This window comes from Chiroxiphia lanceolata, chromosome 1, assembly GCF_009829145.1.
Source record: "Chiroxiphia lanceolata isolate bChiLan1 chromosome 1, bChiLan1.pri, whole genome shotgun sequence".
Lineage (NCBI taxonomy): Eukaryota > Metazoa > Chordata > Aves > Passeriformes > Pipridae > Chiroxiphia > Chiroxiphia lanceolata.
In genome coordinates, this window is record NC_045637.1 from 10,638,773 (window position 1) to 10,662,050 (window position 23,278).

General features: G+C 40.5%; 1 long non-coding RNA gene across 1 annotated transcript; it reads right to left on the reverse strand.

Annotated features, from left to right (window-relative positions):
- Positions 1 to 3,432: 3,432 nt before the first annotated feature.
- On the reverse strand, positions 3,433 to 22,562 carry LOC116780975. The gene is made up of 3 exons (XR_004354722.1): positions 22,436 to 22,562; positions 19,322 to 19,400; positions 3,433 to 5,800 (listed from the first exon to the last, which is right to left on the reverse strand). It is a non-coding gene; the product is annotated as an uncharacterized LOC116780975 (long non-coding RNA).
- Between the last annotated feature and the right edge of the window lie 716 nt (positions 22,563 to 23,278).

Here is a 23,278-nt window from a genome sequence, read left to right on the forward strand (position 1 = left end):
ACACCTGTAAAACACTGCAAATTACAGCCTATCATTTTAAAGTTGGCCTTGATCTAAGCTGAGCCTCAAAGCGAAGCCTTTCAGGAGACAGGCTTTCAGTGCACAGGCAACTCAGACAGGGAGGGACACTGCTGGCATTAGAGAAAGCAGATGCCACCCAAAATGAAGTTACCCATCCTTATTAGCCAGTGCATGCAGTCAAACCTAATAATGAGCTTACTGTTCTCATCAGTGCTCTTTGCCTGTAGGCTCTAAACTTTGTAGATCAAATGCACCTCCAAACCACACTGTGGGGACAATGTCATCTGACAGCAGTTGTGACAAGGATTGGTAGGGAAGGTAATTCTTTCCACTGCCCTAGTTAAATCTACCAAGGAATTAGGTTAAAGTCCTTAGTGGACACTAAGTGTTTAACATACTACCAGTTTATTCTCAAGTGTTTAAGGCAAACTTTACATAAACTGAAAAATTTAAAAAACCAACCAAACAAAAAACCCAAAAAAACACAAACAAAAACCAAACAAACCCCAAACAAACAAAAACCAAACAATCAAACAAACAAACAAAAAAACACATGCACCTCTACAATTTCCTTAGTATTATTTTAGTGGATGCCAATGTTATTTTCCTTTATTTGGCAATGACTGTCCCAGAGCTTAATCCTTTCAAAATGCAATGGGGAGAAAAATAACACAGCAAGATGCACTCTGCTGTGCTAATTGAGCTTCCCAATATGGTGTGAGGACATTTGTTGCTCAACCTGCTTATTCAGTGCTGCATATTCAAGCTGTTTCAGCAGGTCTAGCTACTTTTATGGGAAATTAAGCTGCAATCCGATTCTACAGTCATCCAGGTCTAGACTGTGATATTGATCACAGAACAGACAAACTGAAGGAACAAGGTTGAAGTGGACACTTTGTATAGGGGCACAGTTACTTGGCAGAAAATGATCTTTTGTGAATGCAAATCTGGTATGTGAGGCATAATGAGGTTGATTCCAAAATCTATGGAACAGCTGGGAAGCCACTGCATAGGAAATATTCTGTTTATTTTAATTACATCTTTCTCATGGTAGCTTTTCTCAGTCAGCCTTGACCATGAATTTGAGTCACACCAAACTGTGGAGTTTGGTGCAACTCAGGATCTATTCCAGATTTACAACCATTAATTATGGTGTCTGTCACGGAAATGTCATCACAGATGTGAATGAAACAAAAAGCATGCTGCCCTCATGCAAAGATTGCATAATCTTTGATGGATTTGCTTCATTCCCAGATTCTTTGATAAATCCCATTTGATAAATCCCTATGATAAATTCCTGCCTACAACAGGAATCTCGAAGTTGAAAACCCCAGGAGGCCAATACAAGTTCCCATCGTGTGTCAGATTTTCATCTAAAACTTTGTCAGTTTTAATTCCTTTATCAATATTTGATAACTACTAAACATGGGTTGTTGAAGTTCTTCATGATTTGAACTAATTTTATCACAACTATACCTGAGATGTTGACTGGTAAAGCAGGAATGGGATGACATGATGAAAACAAACCTTTTCTTCTCCCAATTTCAACTAGCTGATGATTAGATGAGAAATGTAATATTGATAATATTCTAGGTGTTCCAGTCCAGAGTGGAAGTGGGTATGTAATATGAACTGATCTCTATTTGTATACAAATAATGCTGGCTAGGATGGATAAAAATCTATATAAAAATAAAGATCTTGAACACTGAGGAATAAAACACAGATTTAAATTCTAGAGGGCAAATGATGACATAGATAAAGATGATAGTTGTGAACTTGTTTATTATTAGCTCACAACCATAAGTTACTGACAAAAATCAATTAAGAAGTTTTTTATTCTCAACTAATATTTAGAGTGTGCATTATACAAGCAACTGAAAGAAAACTGACATAACCACGGAATTGACACAGTTGGTAAACCTAGGCTGTAAAAAGACTATAGTGAGCACTACTACAAATGAAAAGGAAAGGACTCTTAGTGAGGATAATCATAATTGTGGATTTCTTATTTTTGATAAACCTCAGAGAGTTAACAGAATTATTGATTAATTTCAAAGAGATTCAAAGGGATTTTAAGTGCATTTAACTACTACTTCGCCTAGTCTTAGAAATATCTGATTTGTTACTGCCTTCTCTATGAATAAACACCTGTGAAGAAAATCCTTGGTTAACTCTTCAATAAAAACTGGAAACTGCTGAGAAGATATTCCCCTTTTCACATCTCCACAGTGGCTGGCAGCAATGAGTACTCTCTTTTCTTCATAGCAGGAACTGCTAAAGGAGAGTCTCAGGATGACAGAGACCTTCTTCACAGAACCCTCACTCTGGTGGGCTACAACAAGGGTTACTGACAGTAACCTCTAATGTTTGAATGACTTTCTAGCTTACAACAAAAAGATTTTGTGCCAAAATTCTTTCTAGGGCCTATCTGATGCCAAAATTTTTTCCCTCAAAATTTAATTCCCTCCAGCAATTAGTGAACGCTCTAGCAGAGTCTGTGAGAGGCAAAATGGCTTGCATGTATGAGAACCATCAGTTTCCACCCTGTGCCTGAGCAAAAGTTTAGAAGTTCACATGAACATCAGCACACTTATCAGAATAAAAGAAGGAAAATGAGCAGTATCGAATAGAAAACCTAAGAGAACAAGAAATTTACTGCAATAACCACCAGAATGTCAGTGCAACCCCTACAACTTACAGCAATATAGACCTTCAGGAGAGAGATATTTCCCTTAGAGAGCTAAAAAAACACCAAGTCTAAGCTGAAGGAGACTGGTTCACAGCAAATAATTGAAAATCCCCACACTCCAATCTGGAGTCAATTCACCTTATTGCTGTAAAATAAAATAAACCAGCAGTTGATAAGATTAATCATTCACTCTTCCACTCATAAGAGGAAGATGGCAGGTCACAGTGCTCCTGGCTGAAGGCAGAAATAACTTCTTCAGTGAAATTTCTGTGTTTCCATGTAGTCTTTTTGTTCAAAAGATATAAAAGATCATGTGAAAACAGTGCACAGTGAGACTCAGTCTGGTCTGGCTGAATTGGCTTTGAAGCACTGGTTTCTGAACACTTGCTACAATTAACACGTCCCTTTCCTCATTAATTTTGGACCCAGCTGGTTCAAGTCCTGTAAGGATAGCTCATCTGGCACCCTGATGAGATCAGTGAAGGAATATTAATACAACAGAAGCCACTGCCATCAAACTAAGCTGCTTCTTCAGCATAAGAAAATAACTAATTTACATGAAAAAAGTGATATTTCCGTTTCTTATTCTATGTCCATTAAAATCAGCTGGGTATTTTCTCAATATTTAGAAAAAAAAAAAAGCCAGTCAATAGGGCATAGCATTAGTGAGGATCAAAACAGGACAGGAGGAAAGCTAGTTCAAGTTCAAACTCAATTTTATTTTTTTTTTCAACTGGTGTGTTCTTGATTTTATTTCTTGATGTTAAGATGCAAATATATTGAGCCAGAAAATATACAGACCCAAAATTTCATAAATTATAGACTCAGTATGTACAGACACTCTTTTCCATCCAAAGATCTTTAGATGTTTTAGAAAAATTGATTAGATTCCAGTGCATCTGAGAATGTTATCCTACTCATCTGACAGAAAAAATAAAATTATATCAATTGTTACTGGTAGAAAACAAGTCTGTATCATAGCCTGGCCCAAACCCCAGAAGTCCTGACTTCTACTTGTAAGGGGGTGTTACCTCCACTCCAACGACTCTGGAGTTTGTAAAGACCTTGTTTTCATATCCTAAACCATATACACACATGTCTATTAAAAAAAGAAAAAATAAATCAGCTCTTATCTTTTTCAGGAAGCAAATGTTTTGACCACTTTAAACAATTCCTTATTAAAAGACTTGAAATAGGTTTGTTTTATCAACTTACTTCTTTTTGAAACAGAAACAGAGACTAGAGCGACACTTTTTCATTAAGCCACTGCAACCTTTGTGCCTTGAAAACAGCCAAGTCTTCCATTTCTATAAATAATTTCACACAGACCTGTTAAGTAGTGACTATATTGACGAGTTTATAATACTTTTACTTCCCGTGGATATTGATGTCTCTCCTTGACAAGCATCCCTGCATGTAGCTTCTCTGCCAGCAGCTGGAGCCCAGGGAGAATGGCACACTGCTGCAATCGTGAGAACGCAAGGACTTCCAAAACTGTTCAAAAAGTTTGTTATGGGAAGAAAAATTGTTATGCTGAGTGAAATCTTACATGTTGAAAAAGTCCAAATCTTGAGAAGTCTGTGTTCAGCCAACTTGACAGGCTGTGAGGGCATTTGTCCTGCGGTAAATGATCACACTGTCAGCCCAAGGGAGCCTTGCTCTCCTGAAATTTATCTGGAATACCACAGCAGATGAATCACTCTTCTGGTAAAAATGTCCCTGTGTGTACTATTAAGAAAGAAAACGGGACTCTGAGTGAATTTAGCAGATCTGTAACTGGAGTTGAGTAATGTGGCCAAACCCCAGATTTCAGCAACACAGACTACTCTGCCCTCACACTACTCGTAAACAACTTCTTTCCTTGCTGCTTTCCAGCCAGTTCACTTCCCTTTCTAATCCCAGGAAGTCACTGCCCACCCTTAAATGCTGAAAGATACATTTTAATCAAGTGGATGACTGAACAGTAGCATAATTTTACTTAAAGCACACAGCAAGCCACACTTTAGAGCTATTTGGGGAAGAAACTAACCGCAGCCAGGCAGCCCCCCTTGCAGAGTTCAGGCTGGGTGGTCATTTGAGCCGGGGACAACACAGTCAATTCAGACAGATGGCCACTAAGTCAGCCCAGCGTGTTTGGGGAATATCCAGGATGTCAAAACGGAGATGTACACCTTCAACTCCCTGCAGCTTGAGTAGCCTAGACCTGCAGGAAGAAATTCATCTTTTTTCCTCTTCAGTAGCTCATCTGAGGAAAAAGTGCATCAGGAAAAATGCAGTTCAGGATGAATAGACTTTTTTTCTGCCAAAACGTGTGTATGTGTTAAGACTGTCAAAGCAAAATATTTTAAATTTAAAAATTCTCTCTGGTTTTTTTTGACCCAATATCATTTGGTGAATACAATGTATATTTCTAAGCAGCTTAAGAACTCCTTTCTATTGTGACTTTACCTTTCTTCATTACCCACTCTACTTCCTCTGCTCCTTAGTCCATGTTTTTTCAGGTTTCACACATTCTCTAGGTTCTGTGTGCCATGGTCCTTGGTATGTTAATTGCTACCTGATCGGAAGGAGCTGGGACACACTCCTCCTGTGCTCCTCAACAGCCATTTCAGAACACAGAAAATGGGGAAAATTGTCTTTGATCCATTTAAGGCATAGTGAGACACTCAGAATATTTGGTGAAGAGGGCAATCACTACATGCTGATGAAGACCCATAATTGAATGAAAGATGGACTCCCACACTCTCAGAAGGTAAGGAGTAAATAAGGGACAGGAAGAAACGCTTTAGTGAATGGTGAGAGCTAACGTTTATCATTAATGCTACATCTAGCTTTAATGCTGCGCTCCCAAGTAATTTAAGACTTGCAAGTAAACTTTTCACCCTGATTCAGGAGAACATGAAGACATCAGAAAGAACACTGCTTACTTCTTTTCATCTTCCTTCTTTCTTCTTCCTCTTTTTCTTCATCCTGTGTAAGTAACCAGGTATGTTATCTTCTACTGCATCAGTGTCCTCCAGGTGATGTCCATCCTCAGAGCAGGGGAAGGAAATGCCACATCTAAAAGTCTCAGATGTACATCACAGCTGCTGTCCAACCAAGACACAGAGAGATGTGACAAAGTCCCCATCATACTTTGTCCTTTCATTCATGTCATCTCAAGGTCAGTAACTCCCACTACTTGCTAGCTGCAGCCACTGAAATTAAAATTAGTAGGCTTTGGGTCCCTTTAAATATCACTGAGGGAGGCCCAAACCTCTTTAACCATAAAGATAACATCTGCCTCAAAAATGGAAAGCCAGAGAAAAAAACGCCAGACAAAACCAGTTACCTGAAACACGTAAACATTGGGCTACTCATTAAATACAAAAGACATTTATGTAAGAGGAAAGCCTGTAAGAGAAATTTTAAAAGACCTTAAAATACAGTATTTTTTTATATCTACGTTCTCTATATCATATATTTTTACAAATATGTTAAAAAATAGTTATCTGTAACATATCTAGAAATGTCACAGATTTATCAGGGTCAGTTGGAAAGTTAGCAAAAAGAGGTCACGCTTCCAATCACATTAATATACTAACGTGCCCAGCAGTAGATTATGTTAATTTTTACAGTAATTTTTAAGATTTGTAATGCAACACATTACTCTATAGGATTTCTAAGCCTTCTCAGAGCTTATTAGTCTGCCTTTATAAACCAAATGTCAGCTTTATCAAAGTCAGACATTAATTATTGGCGATGGCGAACCTCAAAAGGTTCAGAGGTTTGGTCTAGTTTGACTAAACAGGCATAAGACCAGCTGCTTGTGCAGATCATTTTGATGGCAGATTGGACTCCTGATTCTGTAAATGTTACACACTTATTGAAATGTGAGCTTGCAGACAGAGCCTGCTGCACTCAAGGAGAATACTGAGGTGCATTGAGCTCAGCAAACACAGGGCTTCCTGACTCATCAGTGTCAGACTGCGACATCCCAAATTTCCCACATTGCATGCTGCAGTGCAGGTGACAGAGTAGTGCAGTGTAATGAAACATCCACAGGGAGCTGGGAATATAACTGTAAAAAGGAGAGGAGAGGGAGAGGGGGAGGGAAAGGGAGAAGGAAGAAGGAAGAGAAAGAGATATCTATTATATGCTGGGATATTACACTAATCAGGAGACAGAGAAGCCATACAAATATTCCAGGACAGACTTGTATAGATTTGTATAACTAAATGACACATTAGGAGCTATGAACCCAGGAGCCTGAACCCAAATCAATATATTTGCAAGTGCTGTGCTTGAGCTGAGGAGCTCAGCCTCTTCTCAGGGCTTATTGGCTCAACCAGAGTGACTTACTGCTCCAGCAGAGCACGACAACATAGCTATATGGCTTTTGGGTTGAAGCCTGCAATAAAGAACACTGGGTGTGCCAGCATAAGTCAGTGAAGACAGGCGTGAGGGGCACGTGCGAGGGGCTGACCTTTTGGCCTGGAGGTATGATTACTTACAAGAAAATGAGAACGTTCAATTTGTTTCTGTACTTTTGTGAGTAAGCAGGGGAGTTTTACTACATGGCAGAGATTTACTGGGAAAACCTGTGAACACATTGAATAACCAGAAATAGGAATTCACCAGATAATTCTCTTCCATGTCTTGCAACAATAGTCTTTCTACCGAGCAGAGCTACAGTGATAGTTCTTTTTCTGTCTCTATTTTTTAATTTTTTTTTTTTAACCTCAAGATGTTGTTCTACTTAAATATCTCCATTGCTACTTGTGGGAGCCATAGCAGATGATAAACACCTCAGCTCAGATTTCTTCTTCACTGCTTATGAGTGGTCCATCTCTCTTTTCCCTCCTCTGTATTGAATTTTTGAGCACCCTATGCAGAGCTTGTAGAAGAGAACGTTCCCCACATACAGCCACCTCTTTAATGATTTTGTGGCAACCTTCTGGTGGAGAGGACATTATTTCAAACTCACAGCCCAAACCCACTGAATCCTCATCCTTCTGTTACTTGTTTTCAGTGCTGCCATTGCACGCAGGGGGGAACATGAGAACTTGCTACTACACGTCAGCTGTGGTTTAGGAAAGAAGGACTGGGCCCACTTTCATTTTGAAAAGAAACAAGCACACCCCTCTAGGGGATGGTTTCAGACTATGAATCTTACACCGACGGAGGTGCCCATGTCATTTCCATTTCCTGTGAAGCCTTTTCTCAGTGGTGTAACTTTTGAGAAAATTCCTGTAAAATTCCTGAAAATTCTTGTAACTTTCCTCATCCATTGCATGGGGAACTTTAAGACAAGGACACTTAGGTTTTTTTCATGGTGAAAACCAACCACTGGAAAACTGGTAACTGTAGCTTGAAGTGTAAAACTCCACAACAGAGCTACGCCTAAATAATCTTTTTGAACTTAGTTGGTGAATTGGTTGTGAAGCAGAAATCTGAACCCCGTTCTCCCAAATCCCAGCTAACACTATAATTGCTGCACCAACTGCAGGAGCAGGCAAAGTTCATCAGCAATCTTCCCACATTTGCCTATCACAGAGTGCCTACGATAGGGTCCCCATTAGCGTGTGGAGATGGCCAGTGGTAGAGAAAACAGGTTTAGGTGAATCTTAAGTTCACATCAGCCCAGCAACACCTGTGTCCTCAAGTACGCACAGGGGCAGGTGTTTTAAGCAACTGTGTCAAAATTCAAGTCAGATGTTAGTGTCATTATAGCAGAAACAGCAGCAGAACGTGAGAGGGTGGATGACATTACAGCCATAATGAAAGCAGCAGTCAGTGGTGGAGCAGATGTGATTTCAATCATATCAGAAACAGAGACAGGCAGTGCAGAGGCATATGAGCCTCTGAGCAAGGGCAGCAAGCTGCAAGATGGAAGATGCTGCTACAAAGCTGGTGAGGCAGATGGTACTGTGATGGGAGAGGTCTGCAGCAAGACCTGCAGCAGCAACAGATGCTGCAGCTACCTCAGAGCAGCTGGGTGGCCAGTGTTTAAGATGCAGCTGTTGGTGTTCTTTACTTCTAAACTCCTAGTGGTCACCACTTGTTGAATAGGGGCAAGTGCTTTTATCTTTACACAATAATTTCCACAAATTACTGGATACAGAGCAATGTCATGGCACTGACACCAGGATTACATTTCTCAGTGATGGCCAGCCACTTCTCCCTTTCATGACAACCTTAACAGGCCGTTCAATGAGGGGGAAAAGACAATAAAGAGTTTCTGTGAAAAATCCTACCTATACCACTTATACTATTCTGTGACTGAGAGTATTTTACACCCCAGACATCTCTGTGAATGTAGGCTCTTCTCAGCTAAAGGGGAAAGTCACTGTGACTCTTGCTGAAACCATCTCCACAGACTGGGTTGCTCCAAGGTTTTCACCCATTGAATGTCTCTGTCCTCATCCTGGGTGCTCTTGAAGCCTTGTGACAATCCTCTGCTGTGTTCAAAGAATATTTCGTCAGGTAAGTAGTAGAAATTACGCAAGTCTTTCCCAAGCATGGCACCACATTCTGATAGTTTGGGACATATCGAGCAAAAAAAACAACAATATTCAAAGCACAAAATTTTATCATGCAGTAGTCTGTGTTGTTCGATGTCCTTGCTCAGAAGCCATGGATTCAATATGAGCATCTGGACTTGCCCAATTAAAATGGATGGAAGACAAGCTTGAACATTGAAATCCAAAGATTTGTGAAACTGGAAGGTAAACAGAAAAATAATACTTTCCATGGTCCTTGAGATCTTGGAGAAGGAAGAGTGGATACTACAATCATGGCCAATTACAAAGACAGGCTTGTGAGTTTAGGGCTTGTTCATTTATGAATGACAGTCTCAGATCTCTTTGAAGAAAGGTGATATTTCTGTTCACTATCTATCAGAAATATTTGAACATTTCTTAAAATCATTTATAAGTCATTCTAGACAAACATTTCCAAACTGTGTGTACACATGATGAAGACTGGATGTTAGCACTTGAGAAGTAACTTGAGTCCTCTTAGTTACACTGTAATAATTGATATGACAAGCTCCAAATTTCTTCTTTTCCCTCTTCCTCCCCCCCTTCATTTCTAACTGTAATTTCTATTCAAATGAAATCTTAAATATTCTGCCCTGACCTTTGCTGGAAGGAATTTAATTACCTGTGGAGTTTACATAAATTATATGGCCTGTTTTTTTAAGATTAATACTACACAGAGATCAATAGAGCTTCCAAATGCCACCAAAGGTCACAAAAATCTTTCCGGAAAAAGAGGGCAAGAGACACAGTGTGACACATTCCTGTCATCAGCCCAGTGTATGTCATTGCCACTACCTCTGCAGCTACTCAGGGATGATTTATCAGCTGTTAGAGGACACTTGGTACAAACACACTATAAAAAACAGCTGAGTAAAATTAATTGAATGTGGTGATGACTACAATTCATCATTCTCAAAAAATGGCTCAAAAATGTGAGAAGGATGATACATTGACTATAGCACAGATAAACTGGCTTTTCATGTTACTCTTTGGAAACAACCTCTTGCTGCCACAAATGAAATGCCAGTTTCCCTGTGGAAAAGACAACTCTCACTCTTGGACTGTGAAATGGAGAGGACACAGAGAGTATGCAAAGTCAGAAGACTCATTAGAAGTTACATGCTTGTAGCTTGGTAGAGCTGTTTTCTGTGTGGCCTAGGTATGTTTACCAGCAAATTTGATTTAATTCTCATATTAAATTGACAGAATTAGTACAGTGAAAATGCAACGCAGTCAACTCTTCCTGACTTATGAAGGCTAGATGGAATGCCAAGAAAAGTTTTCCCTGTGTTAAAAAGAAACTGGTTTGAGACAATGGAGAAAAGAAACAGTATCCTACCTGCTAGTGCAGTGATGTGAAAAACCTCCAAAGACTGTACTACACCTGACTCAAACCTTAGATTTCAATGCCAGTTTTCCACTGAGAGAACCTCTAATTTTGACAGTAAACAGCCATATTCAGACCCTCACCAGAGCTAAGCACCATATGCAAAACCTTTTGATAATATTGTTCATGTGAGGGTAGATTTCACAAGTACTCATAAACTAGCATCTCCCACTGTGACAGATTTTGAAAGAGACCAGTAGTCAGTGTAGACAGTTCTTATAACTTTTAACCAATTAGCTCTGTGCCAAAATAGGAACTGAGCTTTTATAAAAGTCAGATCATCAGTGTGGTAATTAGCAGATTTTTATTTTTTTTTTTAATCTGCAAGAGGTGGGCAAAATGATTTTAACTTGATTTTGAGAGCTGCAGCCTGTCTTTCCTGTCTCTGAAAGAGGAAGAAAGCAAAGTGGTACCCTAGTTTGTAGAATGTGATGCAGTTCTCTGGTGAGAACCATATGCTGGGGCACAGAGTGACTGTCTTGCTCAGCGCTAGTTGGGATAAACTTCTATTGGGAAGTGGGATTTACCAGTTTTGTCTCCAGGGTGTGAATTGTTGGGGTTGTAATGAACACAGATTATAAACTAACTAGAAAAGTTGTTTTTATTGCATTTCTGCATGATATAGCACAAAAGCACTTGACCAAGGACTTCTGTTCTACAAAGAAGTACAGCATACAATTTCACACATAGGAAGATGACTTGAAAGCTATACAATCTGGAGCTTCATTCAGAGTATGGTTGGATTTAGGCCTTTGGTTTGATCCGTTGTAGAGGGGAGGCTCAGAAGCTGAATAAAACTGGGATGTTTAAATGGCCTCAAAAGCCCAGCAGAGTTTTGATGTGGAATTATGCTTTGAACAGCATTAGTAATATTAGCAATCTTTTAATTACTGCATGAGCCTCTTTCAGCAAGCCTGGAGTCAGAACACCATGCTGAGGGAGCATTCAAACAAAAATGATACATTCAGGGTAATAAAGCTCCCATTGTTTCTATGTCCTATAATAAAGCCTGGAAACCACAGTTGTGATCAAGACCATATTTTACAAGGCAGTGTACATACAAGCAGGGTGAGACAGGATTTCCTCTGCTCACAGACCGAGAGAGAGGGAGGGAGGAGAGTGAGGATGAAGAAAAAGGGCTTCTCTCAATGGCCCAGCTTGGCAGGAGCAGAGCCCAACTCTGCCTTCTTGCTCACAGCCCCACAGAGTGGGCAGTACTGCCCACAAGTACCAACCTCACCTCAGATGGATGCTTCAGGATCCAGTTATAACAGGAAGCCTCAATGGCCTTCTTTGCTGGCTTGGAGCCTAGAGGTGCCAGAAGTCTGCCCAGCCCCATGAGCAGATGTGCACACTTGGAATGTGGTTTTGACTGTACCAACCAGTATGGGGCTGCACCTGGTACCTTGTACAGGGACAACTGGAAATGGTCTAATAAGTGTCTGTCAAGCAACAGGGGGCACTGATTGCTGGTGTACAACTGCAGATCATATAATTAACTAATGAGAGCCTCCTTGAGTTTTTCGCCTATTTCCCATTTGGTGGTGTTGATGGTATAGGTTAAGCTGAACGTGAAAACATCTATGTACCTTCTGTGCTGCTGCCAAGCTTTTACTGGTATCACCAACTCTGAGGCAGGCTGCTAACACCTGGGCTTCACAACGGATCTCTGTGGATGTCTACCATTTTTGTTCTATACTGAGAAATGACAACTGTACTAATACCAGCCCATTTGAACACAGCTGGAGGCAAAATATCCTAGAAGTCTGAAGTGCCATTTAGTGAGTGATTTGTGTTAGAGCATCCTTCTCACTGGCCAGGGGACCTCAGGCACGTCTATACCTTCAGTCTCATTTCTGAAGGCCTTATGGCCACCTTGGAAGTGTTTTTTCCACTGAATCTTTAGAGAGTCTTTGGCTGTTTTTGTTCTCTTAGGGGATGGGGGGTATAGGATAAGAAATATCATCTTGGCTGAAACAGCAGAGTGTTGTTAACTCAGTTCTGAGCTTCTGTATTTTTCTTTTTTCTTTTTTTTTTTTTTGGTACCTAAGACAAGGCCACACAGGGTAACAAAATGTCCTGTCAATAGATTGTAGTGGTCATGACACAGGATTTTAATTCAATAGCGTGTATCTACATCCCTTTGGTCCCCTTAGGGATTAAGTTGTGGGCTTCATAATGGGAAAGACCCAGAAAAGGCCCACAGAACTATTTTAAACACTGTTTCCAGTACAACTTTAAATTTAAAAGTTTGATTATGAAGTTACATGATGATCTATAAGAAAGGGGTAAGAGGGGGTTATTGCTTCATTTCTCACCACCACCAGAGATCTTAAAGCAGTTTATAGGTTGTAAGATTTATTCTACAGAGGAAGGAACACACTTGAAAAGAAGATTAAAATAATAATAATGCAAACAGGTTTACAGCAGGTTTTTATCTGTGCATGTTACACCAGTGCAAAAAAACCCTGGCTCAGCTTGGCCCCTTTAGGCATTTCTAAATATCCTTGATTAATAAATAATAATTACAAATCTTAAATACTTGAAAAAGTATTACAGACTTTATCATTCTTGGCACAGTAAAAATTAAAACTGGCATTGAACATAAAATATATTTTACCACATCTAACCTTAGTTATGATTACAAATTCTCATCATTCCTCCACCAACAATTTTAAGTATTAACCCAAGGCAAAACCTTTTTGGCATTCTCTTTATATTAACCATCCCAGTACATGTAAGTTTTAGTACCTAGGTCCTTTCATGTGCCCTTTCTTGAGGTGAAATCCTTAGCTATGAAGGAGCTGTAGCACTTCACCCTGCTTTCCAATGTTCTTCATACAATCCCAGCCTGTAACCAAGCAGAGCAAATGTTTATGCACAGAGCTGAAACAAATCAGCACTGGTGCCACCACTGAGAACTGAGTGACCTTTGGCAGAGGAACCCAGCTTCCAAGGTCCAGCAGGCAATGAGGATTAATTTTATGGTCTGGACAGAGTCCTGAATTCCAAGCATAGAAATTGGATGTTTGTAATAAGCTATTTACAGTTGCATTTCTACTATTTTTATTGGTCCTCAAGGACCCACAGACAATGCTCCACATTTTGGTCACCATCTCCTAACTCATTGTGCATTCACTGCCTCTATAAAAAGATGTTACTTGTTGCACAGCGTCCTCCATCTCTCTCTCTCAAAGTAAGGAGCCATTGGGCTAAGGATTGCAAAGGCTGAGAGTGAAAGAAGAGACACAGTTTTCTCAGTTCCCACATGGCATGGATATAACTGTGTCACCAGAGGAAAAAGGAAACCTAGGAACTGCAGGAGCAGCCCACAGCATTTTTAGTGAGACTTAACATATTTACAGAATGTCCAAAAGGGGAAAGTCCTGTCAGAACTTAGAGGATAAAACATCCTGATGAAATCTCCTCATGCTGTTGCTATCAAAGCCTTTCCTCACTGCTTTCTGGTACCCAAATACCACAGGTAGGACGTTCAGCACATTTTATCTTTGCTTTCAATTTTCATCTCATGTAGAGACCCAGTCAAAGCTCTATGGACAAATCATTCTAGATATATAAGGTATGTTGGTGTACGAGGTATGAGTAATTTTTCCTGCATGTCCAGCCTAAGAGCTACAGAGTAAGGGCCTACAGAGGCACAAACTGTTCTGGAGTCTTGGCTGAAGTTGTAAACCTGAACAGGCACCACTTTCTGATCATTCAGTTTTTCTTTCTCCATGAATCTGTAGAATCTTGCAAGTGCTCAGTACAGGCAGAACAGATGTATCAAGCATGAAGCTGGGAAATTTCATATACAAAGAATGTCTTGGGTCCACTGCAGTTTGAGCAGCAAATTTGGTCCATATTCTGCTCTTTGACACCTTTTCATGAACCAGCCTCACAAAGTGAATGATAGATCTATTTTACTGTAATAAATGTTAACTAGGGGTCAAAGCAAAAATGGACAGGGGCTACAGCAAACGCCAGCACAGAAATCACAGATTAAATTACAAAGTTAATTCAAGATATTTTTTTTTTCACACTTTCCAATTAAATCCCTGGGGACACTAAGCAAGAACTGAGAGGGGTAGAGGAGTTGTTATATACTTCAGTTCAAATTTGTTTCATAGTTATACTGATAGTATCAGTATTATATCTTCTCAAAAGCTTACAGGAATGAAAGGAAAAAAACAAGATGAGAAGAGCCCAGACCCTCAGTCAGTAGTGTTTGAGGGGAACAGACACAGAATCCCATAGTCAATTATTAACCAAGGTCAATATTTATGGCACAGAGAATCATTTTAAGTGTACATTATTTATGTAGTGACTTGTAATGAGCACTTCATGCTCGAATAGAGATTGTATATACTGGGATAATTTTAATAAGAAAGCTGCCTGTCATAGGAAATAGGATACATCTCCTCGGAAGTGGTCTATGTGTCTGTCTGTCTCTCAGTCTTGCTCTCATTGAATCAGTCAATATTTTCCACCATCATAATTCATGATCAGAAATATCCTTCAGCTGGAAGTTGGCAAGAATGGAACGAGATGTTTGAGACTTTGGTTTTGAAGCTCTTATTTACGTAAACTGAATCCAGACTGTGGATTTTCTTGAAAAATGGTAATGTAACCTAAATTATGTGAGGAACTCCAGCTATCCATTCCACGTACCCAAATAGAGGCCACTGCTGGGAGCATTTTTATTCCTCAACTTGATGAAGTTTCTGAATCACACTTCCACTTGCTTCATGAATCCTTCCTCCTCCCAGAGTGCACATCAAGGATAAGGATGTGATAAAAACTCTTGAACCAGGAAATGGCAGCTTTGCTGTGACAACTGCTGAAGAAGCAAGTGGCTGGGTTATATGACTGTAACATATGAACCCTTGCATTTGGGATTTGGCTTGTGTTCCACACATTCATGTAGCATCAGTCATTCACTTGAGAGCCTGCTCTTTATGCCGTTGCTCTCACACACACAGAAGAGTATCACAGTATGCTGAGTTAGGCTTTAAAGGAATTTAGGCATATAAAGATGCTGAATGGCTTCTAATGGGATTTCCAAATATGCCTAAGCACAAAGCTTTTGAAAGGCACCTCTGAAACCCCCTTAAAGCAGCTATGTGCACCTTAGAGTGCTTGAAAATCTTATAATTGAAAGCAAGCAAATTTCTTGCACTCTTTAGCTGTGAATTTCAACAGGGTCAGGAGAGCTTTAAGTGTTCTGGACTCTTCAGTTGTTGTGTCCTTTGAAAATCTCAGCCTAAGACCTTATCCATTACCAACAACATCAAAGAGAGGAAGCTCAGCAAAGTGATTTAGAAGTTGGTACTAACAAGCACTCTAAATCAATCCAAAACATGTCTCATGCTGGGTGATGTCTGCTATTGATCAAAAGCACAGGACAAGTCAAGTCCAGGAAACATGATTGGGAAAATAATAAAACAGCACCAATGAATGTTTCAAGGTTTTTCTTAGCTTGAATGACAGGACTAAAGTGCACTGCTGGCTGAGAGGTGATCATCTGTGGGATACTCCCTAGACAAAGAGGAGATGTTGTACATTAGAGAGACAGTAAAAATGAATTTCCCTCCTCATGATCTTCTGTTTATTTATGTTCTTAACATTAAGACCATACACAACTAACTTCTTTCTGACAAATAATATTCTTCTTGCTTACCTAGCACAGTAGATTGGTACTTTTTAAGGACCTGGCAAAGCAGTCAGTGTGTCTGTGAAAAAGCTGTGGGAGATACTGTCAGCTCACCCACCTGCTGATGGAATTAGATAGCCTGGGAAATGTAGAGAAGTTGGGAGACATGCTTCCTGGACATGGCTCTATTCAAAAAGATTCATCTATAGGGTATTTATCTTATCCAGAGGAAGCTTTTACCCTTGGGTTATTGAAGACACCTTCTGTCCCAAAAGAAGGTAAACTATTGGGTTTTGCATGCTGGGTAGAGTTGGGCTGTTTCTTCTTTTTCTGTCGGAACTGAAAATCTGGTTGAGAAGTGCCTTTCTGGCATGATTTCCAAAGGCCACCCACACATCCCTGTAACTTAAATCTCTGTACTTAACGTAGGGGTAACATGTCTCCCCAGGGAAGAGGAGGGAGGGATTATGTTGCAGAGTTACAAACATCTGCAGGGAGGGAAGCACATCAAGCATGTATGTTTCACAGAAGGAACTCAGGAGAGGGGGGAGAGAAAAGCTCTTTGTTGTCTCATAGGAAGGATGTTCATGCTTCAGGGACAGATGAGGAAGGGGATGTGAGGTCGTGACTAAAAGAGGTGAGGTGAAAAAGGGCTGAAAGTCACCTGATATGAACTGGAAAAGGAAGGGAGGGGGCCCAGTGATAGTAGGGTTGCTTATTCAAAATGTGACCTGACTGCAGGCTGTCCTGGAGATACCACCCCTCATATATGGGCTTTGGGCTGAACCACACTATCATGCATCAAAAACTGGACTGGGAGATACCGTGAACCAGCAGCCCCCCTTCCTCATGTCAGTGTCTTCTCCTTAGATGTGGATTTTAGCCAAACAGATCAGTTTGCACACTTGTGTTTTGGTTTTTTTTTAACATAATGTAGTTAATGAATTTTAAAATAACAACCTTAAAGCTGATCCAAGCTACTCCATTGCAGCTGTACGAAAAACTACACTGGTCCAGCTGGGCTGCTGCAGAATAACTCAAGACAGCTGGAAACATGGTTAAAGAAACCTAGTCCTCCACAGCTGGGATCCCTAATGAAAAAGTATAGTGTGACGATCTCAGAGAATTGCTACTACAGAGGAGAGAAACCCTGGAGACAAGGGAAAGATAGTCTTTGGGAGGTGCAAAATTCTTATTGTCAGCCAGAGAAAGTAGTTGTGTGTGCAGAAGAGCCAGCTCAGACTGGCTTCCTATGGATTTGTGCCTGTGGTGGGATTCGTGGCTGTCGGATCTGAAAGAGATGCCAAGTGAAGCTTTTATCAAAGCCAGGGAATTAAAAATATCTCTCTCTCAGAAGGATTCTCTTCTGAGTCTTTCCCCCAGTGAATGGATTAATAGTCTCCATCTCTCTCCTACCTGCTTGCCTGAGACTTGTGGGAATTTGCTACTGCTTGTGTGACTGAAATAAAAAGAGCCAGTGGGTTAAAAATGCATCAGATTGAGGAAGAATATACACACAGACAGAATGTGATCCACTTGTTTAGGAAAATCACTGAAAATATAGCTGACATGAAACATGCTAATGCCACAACATGTAACTTCTTTAGCCCCTGAACTGTCTTCCTGGTTTGGAAGTTTTTTTGTTATATAAGGAGTGGGAGAGGAATGACAGATCTGTGCAATAAGGGTACTGAGGGCTTAAAGCTGGCAAAAACAAACCTGTTATTTTCAGCTATTCTAAAGAGCTCTGGATAAGTGCAATCCTGCAAGCTGCCTGCCTACCCTAAGTAATAGGAGTTTCACTGGCTTGCATCAGCCAGTCTCTTGCTCTTATGCTAACCAGGCCAGCATTATTGTATTACATTTGATGGAGCTCCTTATGTCATTTCAGCCTTACTTCCTTTTTCTGATCCATGTGCTTTCCCTCCCTCCCATCACCTCTCCCTCAAGTCAGCTGGAGTATGCATACGTGCTCCTCTTTCCCCTGTACCAGACATCACTGCAGTGCAGTGCTTATGATTACAAATCATCTCATTAAAGCCAGACAGCCACTCAGCTGGATGCAAATTACTGACCTCCTCAATTTATGAATGTCAGATTTTTCAGGGTGGGAAGGGAGGGGGGAGCAGGGTGGAAAGCGTTCCATTAAATGGTATCCATCAACCCTATCACATTTATAAGCTAATAAAAAGGCTAAAATGAAGTTCATTGTGACTGTCTGGATCTAGTAGTACCAGCTGGTTCTATGAAATATTAATAGAAACAAGGCATGTTTCTGTGTTGGAGTCTGCTAGGTGAAAGGATGATACTATTATTGATAAGTTACTCTCCTGTCCATTCTTCTCAGTGACATGTTCAATTTGCCTTCTAGTAGTGTTAATCCTCCTCTGCATGTGACAAGACAAGGCTAAAACATTGGAGATCCTACTACTGAAGAATAAAGACATATTGTACAGAAGATCAAAAAGGTAGGCTAAACTTGCAGGTGATATTATTTTGACTCTTTTCCATCATCTGTGAACTTTGCTGTCCACATGTAATTCAAACACAGAGCTTTGGCTTTAACTGGAAGAGGGAGATGTGTCAGGAAAGGTCTTGAACCTGAACCTTGAGAGGAAAAACGCAAACTGTAATGCAGAGTTCAGACCACGGAAACACTGCTTAGCAGCATGGCAGAAGAGCTTGATTCAGGCAGTCTAGACAATGAACGTTTTCCCATTTTGGTGGCTGCTCAGTTCAGCAGATTCTTAGACTTACTTTGAATTAGGAATAAATGCATGCTACAAAATCTGCTGCCTGCTGAGAAACCTAGGCAACCCTGACATTCATATATCAAGGCAATTAGCTCAGCAGATCTAGACAGATAGGAAACGGACAGAAAAGCCAAATAATAAACAGGTCTGCACTAATCTCAAAGATCTACAGATGGTCCTTTCAGGTTGCATGAGCACTATAGCATTAGAGGGAAGGAAAATGTACCAAACAACGTCTGTCCTATGACTGAGCAGACCATTTCCATCCATGTTAATATCAATTAAGCATTTCTCACCAACACTGAGAAACATTCTCCTCTAGCCTGGGCCAACCAGCTGGGCTGCTGGGGGTCTGCAATTACTGGGAAGTACAGACTGTAAAAGAGAATGAAAAAAACTAATGGAGAAGGTCTCTTTGAGACATTGCAGACAAGAGTTTTACAAAGACAGAAATACACACCATAAAATTTTTGTTCTTCTACGAGTTTCTCCTCCCAAGATAATGGCCAGTCACAAGCTTTTAGAGACAGAATAAATGCACTAGAACATATCCCTTGGCAGAGCCAGGCAGATGCAGTGATAAATTAGCTGGCGGGTAGAAGACTACCTACTGTGCAAAGAACAGGTTGTCAAACAGATTCATTTATGGCTGTAAGAGTGATCAGTTGGGTTCTGAACGGATAGTGGAAATAATTATATCACATATAAACAGCTTGTTTCTTACAAAGAACAGATATGCCATTGACTAGATAGCAGAAGCACAACTTGTCATTGAGCAAACATAGGAACAATAAATTTGAAGCTTAAAATCAAATCCTTTAGAATTTCCCAAAAGAGTTCAGTTCAGAGGAAAGCCCAAGCATAAGCAATGTCAGTCAAAAAGGTAGCAGCAGCAATGAAAGGCTGGAGAGCCGTTTATAGCAATATATTTATATTTTTATTTCACCCAGAGGGGACAAGAGCCAAATGAGTCTTCAGAAAAACAGTAGTTATTGCACATGCAGACATCTATTCGCCAAGTGTCATGCTGCATAACTGCTTACAGCCAAAAAATATCCATAACTACAGTGAACAGATGTGAGCAAGAATAACAGGAAAGGAGAGCTGCTAAGAGAAGTTCTGCAGTGATATTCAGGATAATTCAAAGTACAGTAATACAGTCAGGGAATCTCTCCAGGCAACAGTAAACCAGCCATATCCTCACAAAGCATTTATATTAGTCCCACTTTTTTTTGTGAACTGCTGGCATTTTAGACCATCTTTCAGGAGCAGATTGATGGAGTTGGTACCCTTGCAAAGACAAACACAGGTAGATCAGGAGATAAACATCCTTTGAGCTGTATGAAGGGCAGACAGCAGATAACATGGCGATCTACACTGCCTTATGGTTCTGGCCTGGCTTGTGTGCTGGCCTCAAGGCAAACAGCTGGTTGCAATGTTTTTTTCTGTCAGAAGTCAACTGGATTTGTTAGAGGTGATTGGGGAATACTTGAGTGAAATACTTGTCCTCCATGGATCAGCATCTTCTCCTGTTTCAAAGAGGTGAACTACAGCAGAAAAGAAACGGGTGAAGCAAGAAAGTCAACAAGCACCAGGGCTCATCATCTTCACTTTAGCTCTGTGGCAGCAGTCTGCTCAGGGGCAGCAGACTTTCAGAGTGCCACAATGAGGTTTCTTTGCCAAAATTCATGTGCAGGATGGACATCCCAATTTGGCAAGAAGCAACAAATGAATAAGGAAACATAAAACTGGAAGATAATAAACATTCCGGTGTTTGCTACTGATGGGACACCTGACTTTGAGGTTTTGGAGAAGAGAGAGGATCTATTTGTCTGGGTTGAGCACAGGAATCCTACAACCTCGAAATCTCTTACCTAAGAAAAAATGGCTATGAAATACTGTGAAAATTAAACACGCACAACAAAATTTATGTGAAGAACTGCTGGCTTGAGACAGTCTGTGGAAGAGGTTGAAGAGTTTTTCTCTTCTTCAGATTTAGCAAGCTAATTTCCAGAACAGAAAATTAAGGCTAAAAAGTAATGCCAATAGTCACAGGAATAAAAGCCTGCAGTCTAGCAAGTGTTCATTCTCTGTTTTATTTGCTCTCCAAGGACAGCCAAAAGAAGTCAGACTCTACCTACGCTGCTATCTGGCCCCATCAGCAGAGTATGTGTGCTATATCTAGTGACTGTGTCAAGGAAAATCTATTAAACTGACAGTGACAAATACCCAACTCTCCCCCTTCCAAAGAGACTATAGTCAGCCTTGCTTGTGTTCTCTTTTGTCCCAGGAATTCTTGAGTCCTCTGCTACAGCTGCACAGCTTCTGCAAGAGCTCTGGAGGATAGCCCAAATCCATCTTGGCAACTGGATAATTAACAGCATTTCCCCAGTCAGAGGAGGGACTTCGAACCTGACAACCTGGGTGAATGCTTCAGCCACTGACTACTGTGCAAAATGTGGTTGGGAAAGAAGGTTGTGGACTAAGAATAAGAAATTGGTCACCATTTCAGAGGAAATAAGTGAGACTTTTTGGGTTCCCATAAAAGCAGATTGTAAGCATGTACCTTAGGGAGTACATTTACATGCATGTAAGTGTCTCAAGCGACCAGTTCTTCACATAAATTTTGTTATTAGACATGTAAGCATGTACACTTTGGGGTAGTGTCTCAGCTTTGAACTGGGAGTGAGGATCCTGTAGACACGCATCTTGCCCCCACCCACCCAGGCCCTGCAGTTCTCTTTCTCCTGGCTATCTCAGCTACATCCTGCAGTTCCCTTCTTAGCCTACAACCTGCCTTGAATCCCACTCTAAGCACGTAATCTCCCTGTAAGCTGTATACTGAGCTGCAGTATTTGCTTAATAGTACAACACTGGGCAGATAAAATATGTAACTTGTCCTGGTAACTGGACCTTCCCAGGCTGATAAAAGTGGTCTCCAATGTGAAAGTAAATTAAGCTGTCCCACATAGGTCAAGAACTCGAACCACTGGACTACATGTGCACATGCATGCATACTTTTTATGAGACAAAAACTTTCTGAAGCCAGTGAATTAGAAAAGAACATGCTCTCCATAAGCCTCTAGACTATATTTAGCCAAGGATAGAAAAAATAAAAGAGACGAAAATCTACATTTTTTTCCAAATTATTTGAATGAACATACCCCTCAAAAGGCTGGGATAGATGCACTTATGTGGATACTGATCCACCAGGCCTATCCAGACTGTATTGATTGCCAGCTTTTTGAGCCAGCAGAGGAGAAACACATTGATCTGCTGAACAGTGGCTGGAGCCAGTGTATCATGCTGAATATCTGCAGATGGAATTGCAATCTGATTTGGGTCTGAGTCCAGATCCAGGATGCTTTTCAAGTGTATTTTACCCAAGAAGGACTTTTACAAACACTCACCTGCTAGGGTACTCTATTTTTGTCTCTGCCTTTGCTTAGCTGAACAGGACGTGCCTGGCTGATGCAAAAACTCTGCCCAGAGTAATGTTCCTGCAGCAGACTTTTCCCTTTCTATCTTTGATTTATGTATCCTTTCTGCTTTTTATTTGGATGTGACTATTCCCCCCTTTCTCCTCAGTGAGGTAATGTTTACCTGAATTTGTTTATACTTTGGCATCAGATGCTGACCCTCTCCCCTTCACACCATCAGCTGACTCTGCCCATGATGCCAAGTGACACAATGGGTGACGGCAGAGCAGTTAACAGCAGTTGCATCAGAAAAGGCATGTGACACCTGCTCTCAGTAATGAAAAAGAAGAGTGAGCTCACACAGAAGGTGACTCAGCAGTGCTTCTTTGCTGTTTGTTACAAAACAGGCAGGCACACTTTTATCAGTCCTACAGCCCTTTACTGTAAGAGGATTTAAAGAATCTTTACATGAGCCAAATACCAGGAGCAACCTCAGCTTATATAGACTCGGGGTATTTCTGTCTGCACATGTTTTTATTACCCTATGCTTGATGAGTCTTGCAGTTTCACTCCCAGATGAGAAAGAATCTGAAAGTGCCTGAAACAGCTGAATCATTATTCATCTTCCCGGTTAAACAATATCCAGAACAGGTGGGAAGGAGGAGATTACTGAAGGCCAGCTACACTTTCCAACTCCAAACAGCATATTATTATACAGTTGCTTGAGATTTGAGATTTAAACACAGGTAGTAGATAATTTATTTTTCTTTTTTTATCTTGATACAACAAAATGAAGAAATCACTTCAGTGATTGCTCCATAAACAGCATATACA